Genomic DNA, 12,279 nt, shown 5'->3' with positions numbered 1-12,279 from the left:
AGCCCCAACCCCTTCACCATCATCTCCAAGTTCTCTTGAAATATCTGCCCGAAGTAACTCCCTTTGTTAGTATTGAAACTGCTGTGCAGCAATGTAAGATCTGCATTATAATTTTCCTAGTGTCAATCTGTTTGTGCTGCAACAAAATTCATACCTGTCCAAAATGAAGTTGACAGAATGCAGTGATAAGTTGCATTTAATGTTCATGCAACATTTGACTGATCGTGACATCAAGGAACCGAAGCAAAATAAGAGACAATGGGAATAAAGGCAAAGCTCTCTGCTGGTTGCTTGTAAACCTAGCACAAAGGAGGATGGTTATGATTGTTGGAGGTCAGTCACCTCAATTCTGGGGCATCTCTGCAGTAGTTCCTCAGGGTTGTGTCCTTGGCCCAACCATCTTCAGCTGCTACATTAATAACCTTCCCTCCACCATAATGTCAGGAGGAAATGCACAATGTTAGGATCATTTGTGACTCCTCAGATGTGGACGTAGTCCATATTGAATTTCAACAAGACCTGAACAGTATCTAGGCTTATACTGACAGCTGTCATGTAATATTGTCATCACACAATTACCAGGCACAGTGGATCAGTGGTTAGCACTGCTGCTTCACAGCATGAGGCTCCAGGTTCGATTCCAGCCTCGAGCGACTGTCTGTGTGGAGTTTGCACTTTCTCTCTGTGTCTGTGTGGGTTTCCTCCCACAGTCCAAAGATGAGCAGGTCAGGTGAATTGGCCGTGTTAGGTTGCCTATGGTGTTGGGTACATTGGTCAGGGGGAGGTGGGTCTGGGTGGGTTATTCTTCGGAGGTTCGGTGTGGACCAGTTGAGCCAAAAAGCCTGTGTCCACGCTGTAGGGAATGTAATCTAATCAAAAGCAATTACCATCGTCAAAAAGAGAGAATCTAACCGTTGCCTCTTGTCATTCATTCATTTAATATAGTAACTTGTTATGGACTAGGCCAGACCCCCTCAAGATGCTTCAAGAAGATAGCCCAGACCCTAATTTGTTTAGTTGTTTTGAGCAGGTGGAAAGTGGATCTGCCAGGAAAGTTGCAGCTGGTCAAAACCCGTCAGTTTTAAGCATAACATAACTTATTCACTGAGTACCGAATGAAACACAAATAACAGAGAAAAGAAAACAGAATAACTTAATCTGTTCAAAAACCCAACAGATTATCCCAACTTAATAATGCTATTCCAAATCTTGCAACAATCCCCATGAACATCCCTTGGCAAAAAACGAAAAATCAAACACTGAATCTTACAGGAAAGAGGGATGGCAGAGAGATTCAGCATGGAACACCTTCTTCCATTAGCTGTTTCTTTGACCAGCAGCTTCAAACCAACTGACTGCTTGCTCTGAACAGCCAGACTGCTAAAACCCAAACCAAACCAGAGAAAAGCTGAGCTGGGAAAACTGGCCACTGCCCTTTCATTGGACAAGTGTTTTGTTTTAAACTTAAAAGCTTTCTGTCGATAAACACAGACAAAATGGAGCCTCTGAGTTTACGATCCCTCTAAAAATAAAACAAAGACAACCTAACCTTGCTAAGGGAGCAGCATCGTCATACATTTAATTATCCCATTATGATAATTCTGGGGGCTTATTGAGTAGCAACTGCAATGGAATCCCATATACATGATGCTACAAGAGTAGTTCAGAAGCTAGGAATGCTGCAGTGGGCAATTTACCTCCTCAGATTCCGTCCAACCCCCCACCCCCTCCAAACAAAACCTGTCTAATATCTACAAGGCACAAGTCTGTAGTGCAAAGGAATATTCTCCACTTGTCTGGATGAGTGAAGCTTCAATAACACTCAAGTACCTTGACACCATCCAGGACAAAGCAGCCCTCTTTTTTGGTGCTACATTCACTCACTCCAGCACTAAGGCACACTGGCAACAGTACCTATCATTTATGAGATGCACTGCAGAAATTCAATAAGGCTTCTTTGACAGCACTTTCCAAACCCATGAGCACTACTATCTAGAAGGACAAGGGCAGCAGTAATATGGGAACACCACCACCTGCAAATTCCCCTCTGAGCCACTTACCATCCAGAATTATCACTCTAGTATCATTCATTCCTGATGAAGGGCTCCGGCCCGAAACATTGATTTTCTTGCTCCTCAGACGCTGCCTGACCTGCTGTGCAATTCCAGCAACACACTCTCGACTCTAGTGTCACTGTCAATGGGTCAAAATTCTTTATTTCTCTCCCCAACAACAATGTGGATGTACCTACAACAAATGAACTGCAATGGTTCACCACCACCACATTCTCAAGAGCAACAATGAATGTTGGCCAAAGCATGAAACCCACATCCCCTGACTGAGTAAGTAAAATCTAAACAATCATTTCAGCACTTGCTTAGGAAGGTGCTTAATAACAAGTAGAACAGAACTTGCATTGGGTCTTTTAAGAGGGAGTACAACTCAAATGTAATTCTGATGAATGATCTATGTTTGAAATTATAAGACAAATGTTTTGAAAATGCTATTGAATTTTGTTCTCTGCGTTGTATTTTTAATTTCAGATTTACAGCATTTATCAATGTTCTTTTTCTTTATTGTGTTTCTGTGTTTTGGTTTTGGTTTTAAATGGATTCTGCCTTTATTTACCCCAAGTCTCTATCTTGCTGTTATACTAACTTTGTAAGTTAATTCATCCTACTTGTACTATCAGATGCAGTAAGACTTCAAGCTAACTTCCTGATTAATGAATCAGCGGAAACTGTTTAAAATAAAATATTTTTTTTTAATCACCAGAAATAAGGGAAACTTTTGTGGAAGTTTTAGTTTTGCTATACCGAAGAGTTTGATTTTTAAGGAAATTTTGGAAGTTCTATTCTAAATTCTGAAAAGGGGCAGGCATGGCAAAAAAAAATGAGGGAAATGTGAATTGTAGCTTTAGCTCTCTACATACTGGTTATTTATTTTATTGGAAATACTACAACCTACTTGACAATATCTGCTCATTCATTCATCAGATTGCTTTAGTAGTTACCAGAATGAATGAATACTTATCTTTACATATTCAAGCATATATAACATTGTAACTACTCTTGGAATGAATTATGGTATTGTTCATTTGCCAGGTTTGATTACTCTCAGAATTTTATGATGAAAATGGATCGAATTTATTTGGCCTCTGGCACTACAGATGATTTTGTCATTAACTGCGCACAGGAACACAAGGATTGTGAAAAGAGAGAAAAATTAAGGTTCATACCACATCATTACATTGTAGATATGATATCTTCTGTGTGGTTATTTTTGCTGGGAGCAATTATGCACTTAATGACTGCTGCTCTGACTTATGCAGTGCAATTGACGAGATGTTACTGCTTTCACTGACTGTATTTGTTCCAGGGGTAACAAGTCCAAACAGCTGAACAGACTTTATGAAATGTCTATATTCACTAGCAAAAGTCAGGGACTACAAGACAGTATATGTACTGTAGCTTTTTTGTTACAATAACACTGTAAAACCCTTCATGAGAAACCCAGGTGAGATTATACTACATAGGGTGAAACTGCATCTATTTCTGTTGTATTAATTTATTGACTCCAGATCAGACAGGTTGTGTACCTTTAAGACAATGAAATGAAATCATGGCATGTGACATTCCTGAATAAAAGTACCTGACTCATCCACAGTAGCTACTATTATTGTAGCAACAGAAGTAATCACAGTGACACCAGAGCGAACAGCATCCGAACTTTGAGTAATTCTGAAATTAATAATAGCGTAAATAGTTAAGGTTAATAAACTTCATGACAGCTGTCTCATCAGGAACTCAGTCTTCATGGCATCTTTACAAGAGCTAATTTATGAAAAAACTTTGACCATATCATATTAACAGTGGTCTTTCACCCAGGAATCACATCATGGTGGCAGCTAATTGGTATAAAAAGATGATAGGAGCAGCAGAAGTTGTAAAAACTTTTCCTAAAAATCCCTAATCATCTATGTGACATAACAGCTGGAGTTTACAGCAAACCACCCACGGCCAAAGTGAACTGATCTCTAGGGAAGTGCAGCAATGTTGTTTTCAGAATCAAGGTAAGCACCTTCCCTTTTCTGAAGGACCAATGTTCCCAGCTTCCCCAGTCAACAGTGCATTGTCTGGCCAGCAGATTCATAGTTGTTTTCTTGGTGAACTATCAGGATCTCTGTTCACACCAGAACACAGCTACTCTTCATTAACCTTTGCAGGGTCTCGGCAGAATTGTAGGTGATACTGCTCTCTCCACAGTTCTTTCCTGTCATAACACAGGGCGATTCTGCTATCTGGTCTTATTAAACATGATCTGAAAGCCACAAAAAAGCCCATGCGATAAAATCCAGGCTTCTCTTTAGGTATGATTTCTACTCACAGGCACAAGACCACTATTTTTAAAGTGACATTAAAAAAAATGAAGACAGTAATGAAAGAAACCAAGGAAACTCAAAGAGTATTTTTGTTTCTGCTGGCGTTTTCAAGAGCATAGAGCTACAACAAAATTGGAAAACAAATTATCCAGCCTGGCTGAGCAATCTAATGATATCCAATCTGAACTCAGGTTATTTAAATAAAGAAATCCTTTATTTCACAGAGCAACAAAAGACTAATAAGGAAGGGCAGGGAACCAAGCTCCTTGGAACACAGCGGATTAAGTATTTCTAATTATGACTGAAAATGTCCTGGCAAAAAGAAACAGCAGTTTCATAAGACCAGTTTAAATTTCAGTCAACTTTAAAGTATATAGGCTTGAGTTTATGTCATACCCACAACAGACAGATGAAACAGTTGACAAGGTCATAGGAAGATGATGATGCAAATGAATTTCATAGAATCCCTACAGTGTGGAAACATGTCATTTGGACCAACAAGTCCATACCCACTCTCTGAAGATTAACCCACCCAGACCCATTCCCCTAGCTTATTACTCTACATTTATCCCTGACTAATGCACCTAACCAAAACATCCCTGAACACTATGGGCAATTTAGCATGGCCAATCCACCTAACATGCATACCTTTGGATGGTGGGAGGAAACTGGAACATCCAGAGGAAACCCACAGAGACACAGGGAGAATGTACAATTTCCACACAGTCACCTGAGGCTGGAATCGAACCTAGGTCCCTGGCACGGTGAGGCAGCAGTATCAACCACTGAGCCACAGTGTCACCAAAGCTGACTTAACTGAAAGTCTTTCAAAACCATGGGCCCGTGATGTCTCAAATGCTGTCTTTGAAGTCCTGAAGGGAAAGAGTGACCAGCCCCAAGTCGTGGTCCACATAGGTACTAACGACATAGGCAGAAAGAGGGATAGGGATATGAGGCAGGATTTCAGGGAGCTAGGGTAGAAGCTGAGAGCTAGAACAAACAGAGTTGTTATCTCCAGTTTGTTATCTGTGCCACATGATAGTGAGGCTAAGAACAGGGAGAGATATCAGCTGAACACGTGGCTGCAGGGATTGTGCAGGAGGGAGGGTTTCAGGTATATGGATAATTGGGGCTCATTCTGGGAATGATGGGACCTCTACCAATAGGATAGTATTCACTTGAACCAGAGGGGTACTAATATACTGGGTGGGAAATTTGAAAGTGCAATTCAGGTGGCTTTAAACTAACTTAGCAGGGGGAATGGGAACCTGTGGTGTAGTTCCAGTGCACAGGAGGATGAGCATAGGGAGGACAGGGACATGATTTCACAGTCACTGGCATGTGCTGGCAGACAGCAAGCTGGTTTGAAGTGTGTCTACTTCAATACCAGGAGTATCCGGAATAAGATAGGAGAGCTTGCAGCATGGATAGGTACCTGGAACTTCGATGTTGTGGCCATTTCGGAGACATAGATAGAGTAGGGTCAGGAATGGATGTTGCAGGTTCCAGGGTTTAAATCTTTCATTAAGATCAGGGAAGATGGTAAAAGAGGGGGAGGTGTGGCTTTGTTAGGCAAAGACAGGATAACGGTGCCTGAAAGAACTTTTGACGAGGACTCGTCTACTGACGTAGTATGGGCTGAGGTTAGAAACAGGAGAGGAGAGGTCACACTGCTGGGAGTTTTTTTAAAGGCCTCCACAAAGTTCTAGGGATGTGGAGGAGAGGATTGGCAAAACAATTCTGGGTAGGAGTGAAAGGAACAGGGTGGTTATTATGGGGGACTTTAACTTCCCCCATTGACTGGAAATGCTATAACTCTAGTACGTTGGGTGAATCAGTTTTTGTCCAATCTGTGCAGGAGGGTTTCCTGACACAGTATGTCGAAGGACTGACAAGAGGGGAGGCCACACTGGATCTGGTGCTTGGTAATGAACCAGGCCAGGTGTTTGATTTAGTGGTAGGTGAGCACTTTGGAGAGAGTGACAATAATTTGGTTATGTTTAGTTTAGCAATGGAAAGGGATGGGTACATGCCACAGGGGAAGAGTTATAGATGGGGGAAGAACAATTATTCTGCAATTAGGCAAGATTTAGGAGACATAGAATGGGGTAGCAAAATTCAGGGGATGGGGACAATTGAAAAGTGGAGCTGGTTTAAGGAACAGATATTGCGGGTCCTTGATAGGTATGTCCCTGTCAGGCAGGGGGCAAGTGAGAAGGTAAGGTAATTGTGGTTTACTAAAGAAATTGGATCTCTTGTTAAGCGGAAGAGGGAGGCTAATGTGATGTTGAGACAAGATGGTTCAGATGAGGCGATGGAGAGTTACAGATTGGCTAGGAAGGATATACAGAGAAACTTAAGAAGAGCAAGGTATGGACGTGAGCAGTCTTTAGCAGGTAGAATAAAGAGGAACCCTAAAGCTTTCTATAGTTATGTGAGGAATAAAAGGATGACTAGGGTAGGAATAGGGCCAGTCAAAGATAGAAGTGGGAAGTTGTGTGTGGACCCTGTAGAGATTGGAGAGGTGCTAAATGAATATTTCTCATCTGTTTTCACTCACAAAATGGGGAATATTATAGAGGCGAAGACTGAGATAAGAGATATTAGACTAGAAAGGATTGAGGTTAGTAAGGAGGAAGTGTTCTAGAAGGCGTGAAAGTAGATAAGTCCCTTGGGCCTGATGGGATTTATCTGAGGATTCTCTGGGAAGCTAGGGAGGAAATGGCGGAACCTTTGGCCTTGATCTTTGAGTCGTCATTGTCTACAGGTTTAGTACCAGAGGGCTAGAGGACTGTAAATGTTGTGCCCTTGTTCAAGAAGGGCAGCAGAGATGACCCAGGTAATTATAGACCAGAGAGCCTCATTTCTGCTCTTAGAAAAGTTTTGGAAAGGATTATAAGAGATAGGGTTTATAATAATCTAGCAAGCAACAATTTGATTGGAGATAATCAACAAGCTTTTGTCAAAGGCAGGTCATGTCTCACAAACGTCATTGAGTTTTTTGAGAAGATGACCAAGCATGTGGATGAGGGTAGGGCAGTTGGCATAGTATACATGGACTTCAGTAAAGCCTTTGATAAGGTTCCACAAGGTAGGCTGTTGGAGAAAATGCAGAGGCATGGGATTGAAGATGATTTAGCAGTTTGGATTAGAAACTGGCTTTCTGTAAGAAGGCAACGAGTGGTGGTTGATGGAAAATGTTCAGCCTAGAGTCCAGTTCTAGTGATGTGCCACAAGGAACTGATTTGGGACCACTGTTGTTTGTCATTTTTAGAAATGACTTGGATGCAGGCATAGGTGGATGGGTTAGTAAGTTTGCAGATGACACTAAAGTTGGCGGAGTGATGGACAGTTTGGAAGAATACTGCAGGTTGCAGGGGGACTTGGATAAATTGCAGAATTGGGCTGAGAGGTGACAAATGGAGTTCAATGTAACTAAATGTGAGGTGATGCACTTTGGGAAGAATAAAAGGAAGGCAGAATACTGGGCCAACAGAAAGATTCTTGATGGTGTGGATGTGCAGAGAGATCTTGGAGTCCATGTACAGAGATCCATGAAAGTTGCCACTCAAATTGATAAGGTGAAAATGAGGACGGGAGATGATGGAAACCGGAGTTTAGATTACTGTGGTGCTGGAAAAGCAGAGCAGGTCAGGCAGGATTTCAACACCATTTCTGATGAAGGGCTTTTGCCTGAAATGTCGATCTTCTTGCTCCTCGGATGCTGCCTGACCTGCTGTGCTTTTCCAGCACCACTCTAATCTAATCTAAACCCAGGTTGATAATGTTGTTAAGAAGGCATAGAGTGGGTTAGGTTTTATTGGTAGAGGTTTGAGTTCCAGAGCCATGATGATATGCTACAACAATACAAACGGTAGTGCGGCCGCACTTGGAATATTGTGTACAGTTCTGGTTGCCCCATTACAGAAAGGATGTGGAAGAACTGGAAAAGGTGCAAAGGAGATTCACCATGATGTTGTCTGGTCTGGAACAAAAGTTTTATGAGGAAAGGCAGAGGCACTTGGGTCTGTTCTTATTGGAGAGAAGAAGGCTAAGAGAGGATTTAATAGAGACATACAAGATGATCAGGGGATTAAATAGGGTGGACAGTGAGAGTCTTTTTCCTAGGATGATGATGTTGGCTTGTACGAGGGGACATAGCTACAAATTAGGGGGCGATAGATTTAAGACAGATGTCAGAGTCAGGTTCTTTACTCAGAGATTGGTGAGAATGTGGAATGCCCTCCCCACCAATGTAATTAACTCAGCCACGTTAGGAGCATTTAAACAGGATTCTCTAAAGGTTGACTTGCAAGTTGAGTCTGTAGTTCAGAAAGCAAATGTAATGTTGTCATTTATCTCAAGAAGGTTGGAATGTAAAAGCAGCAGTGTACTACTGAGACTTTATAAAGCTCTGGCTAGGTCCCATTTAGAATACTATGTCCAGTTTTGGGCCCCATACCTCAGGAAGGACATACTGGCACTGGATGATGTCCAGCGGAGATTCATAAAGATGATCCCTGGAATGGTAGGCCTAACATATGATGAACGGCTGAGGATCCTGGGATTGTATTCATTAGAGTTTAGAAGGTTGAGGGAAGATCTAATAGAAACTTACAAGATAAGGTATGGCTTAGAAAGGGTGGACACTGGGAATTTGTTTCCAAAAGGTGGGGGTACTAGGACCTGTGTGCCTAGCCTTAGAACTAGAGGGCGTCAATTTAAAATGGAAATGAGGAGACATTTCTTCAGCCAGAGACATTTGGGCCTGTGGAATCCATTGCCATGGAGCCTAGTGGAGGCCGGGTCATTAAATGTCTTCAAGGCAGAGATTGATAAATTCTTAATCTCGCAAGGAAATGAGGGATATGGGGAGAGAGCAGGTAAGTGGCGTTGAAATGCCTATCAGCCATGATTGAATGGCAGAGTGGACTCAATAGGCTGAATGGCCTTACTTCCACTCCTATTTCTTATGGTCTTATGGTCTTGTGTTTACTTCCCTAACTTTCTTATCCCTATGGCGACTGGCACATGGCTTGGGCAGTAATCCGGAGATAATGGCCCTTGAGGACCTGTACTTCAATTTCCTTACTAGTGTTGGTAATTCCCAAACAGGTCCTCCTTCCTAGCCTTGCCTATGTTGTTAGTGTCAACATGGACCACAACAACTGGATCCTCCCCCTTCTGCTTCATTATCCTTTCAAGCCAGTCAGAGATGTCCTGCACCCTGGCACCAGGCAGGCAACACACCATGTGGGACTCCTGATCTGGCTTGCATAGGATACTATCTGCCCCCTAATTATTAAATCCCCCATAACAATTACTTGTCTTTTTGCTCCCCCATCTTGAATGGCCTTCTGCACCATGATGCCATGGTCAGCTGGCTCATCCTGTCTACAGCCTTTTCCCTCATCCTGCAGGAAGCAAGAATCTCATACCTGTTAGAAAGGTCAAAGGTTGAGGCTCCTCCAATCCTGAACTCAGAATCCCGCTACCTGCCTCACTTACAGTCACACCCTGTTGTTCCGGATCACTAACTGAATTTGAATTACTTAATCTACCGGGTGTGTCTGCCTCCTGAAACAAAGTGTCCAGGTAACTCTTCCCCTCCTGGATGTGCTGCAGTGTTTGAAGCTCAGATTCCAAATCATCAATTCTGATCCGGAGTTCTTCCAGCAACCAACACTTGCTGCAGATGTGCTCACTGCCGTTCACAAAGGGATCAGCCAGCTCCCACATCATACAGCTACAGCACATCACCTGTCCAGCTATCTCTCCTTATTTAATTAAATTTTACAATTTATGTATTAAATAATTTCTAGTACTTCTCTGCTGCATTCTTATTCAATTAACCAATTAAATGTTTATCCAATCACAGGATAAATTGAAAAGCCTTACCGTACAACGCACAAGAGTCCTTCTCAGTTAGAACTCCTACTCTTCCTGCTGTTAGAACAGAAATGGAGGGCTCCGCCGATCAAGGTAAGTTTTTAAAATCTTAAAGCGTTGACTCACTTTCCCTATAGGCCCCTGATCTAAGCTCCCTTTCTTCCTGCTGCGCATCTGTGAACTCTTAATTACGTTCAAGGAGGGTGGGAGAGAGGCCCGACTGTGTAGGACCTGGGGTTTAGAACACACCTACTTAAATAGCAATCACTTGCCTTCCCAACAGCATCTCTGTTCCGACTTCACTTCTTCCCAGCTCTCGCCGCTTTCTGCTGTACAAAAAGGACAACCATGTGATGAAGCAACGATGGAAGCGTAGTACCCCAGTCACAAGGCAGCTGTGGTTGGTACAATATAACAGTTCAGAATGAAAAGGAGACAGTTATGGTCAGGAAGCTAGAAACCATTAAAGTGGAGGACTGCATCAGAAGAGTCATGGATTTAGATTAAGGGAAACTGGATAAAGCAGGGGAAAATTGAGTTAAGATAGGAAGAAGTCAGTTCAATATGGTTAGGGCAGGCTGAAATGATACTTCTACCAGGTAATGTCCTGTTTGTGGATCCAGGAAAGGAGCTAGACTCTGCAGGTGTGGAATTAGGTGACTGAGGTTGGAGGCCATGGAATGAAAATCTCCAGAAGGGATGAGATCAGGTCCAGTTTGGATAAACACAGTGCTTGTTGGTGGCACTATAGTCCAAGTGCATGGCAAGTGGTGTCAGATGGTTGGTGAAGGTGCGCTTATCAAATATCCAAAACAAGTCAGTAGGTTTAACTTTAGAGCTGGTCCTGAGAGAATGGAAAGTGCATATTCAGGTTCGAGTGAGTGAAAGCTGTTGAGAAACTGAGATGGCTGATTTCACTGCACAGCATGGTTCTACCCCCCAATGAAAAGATTGAGATATAGTAAGAGGTTAGAGGACAAGTTCCAGGTAGAATGAGATTTCTAAAGATGGTGAATAGGTCTCCTGTGCCTGTGGATTGAAAAAGCATGGAAGTGAAGGCAATGTAGGAAGAAATCAGAATTTATTAGGATTGTAAGATGATGAAACTGAGAACTCCATCGAGAACAGACCATTTAGGGTGAGAGAAGGGAAGGTCGCAGAGGATAGCGAAGGCACAGTAAAAAGGGACTTCGGAAGGGGAGTATGGTCAGAGAAAACAAAGGGAGGAAGGATCCAGAGGGGTGTTGAAATCCAAGAGATATTAAAGCGCCTCCAAACGATAATCTTTAGATGAACATGTTGGAATCCTACTCACTTTAATCAGCTCGTGGGGCAAAGATATTGGCCTGAATCTTCCGTGGAGAGGCAATCATCATTGGCTTGCTGCTCTGCTCTGACTTTACTCCGCAGTAAAAAGGTTTCGCATTTCCAGCTGGGGTTTCTGAAGTCAGCTTCTTCAGAAATATGGTGAACATGTGGATTGTCAGGAAAAGGCAAGCCATGCCTCTTTTTATGACACTGGCCAATGCATTGTGGTAAGTATTCACTCACGAAGGCACTGAAAAGGTTTGACACATTTTAAACAGCTTTTCAGTGTGTCAGCAAAGGATATGAGTGTGATATATGGCTAGTGTGGCAGTTAGCTAGAGTGGTGAAGTTGGGTCAGATCAGAATTGGGCTGGGTGGAAATTTGGAGGATCTGGGGAGGGAGTCAGAAGGTCAAGTGAATTGGATGGTCAGGGATGGTCAGAGAGTTGGCATGCAGAAGACATTCAAGGAGTGGCTCAGTGAGTGAGGGGATTAGAGGGTCAGAAGGGACTTGGCAGGAGCAAAGGATTTGGGCAATAGACGGGTCCGTTGTATAGTTATCCAGGAGATTGACATAGTTTTTCCAGGTAAGTAAACCAGACCCGTCCAAAATCAGACTCTAACACGGAGTTGAAGACATTTTAGAGGGTCCCAGGGAGTGGGGCAACTGTCCATTGGAAATTCAAACATCTTGAGCCTTT

The sequence above is a fragment of the Chiloscyllium plagiosum genome, unplaced genomic scaffold (genome assembly GCF_037043375.1).
Source record: "Chiloscyllium plagiosum isolate Xiang-an unplaced genomic scaffold, Cpla_swu_hap1 HiC_scaffold_15, whole genome shotgun sequence".
Lineage (NCBI taxonomy): Eukaryota > Metazoa > Chordata > Chondrichthyes > Orectolobiformes > Hemiscylliidae > Chiloscyllium > Chiloscyllium plagiosum.
The sequence above is the reverse complement of the archived record's forward strand: the minus strand, read 5'-3'. Positions refer to the sequence as shown.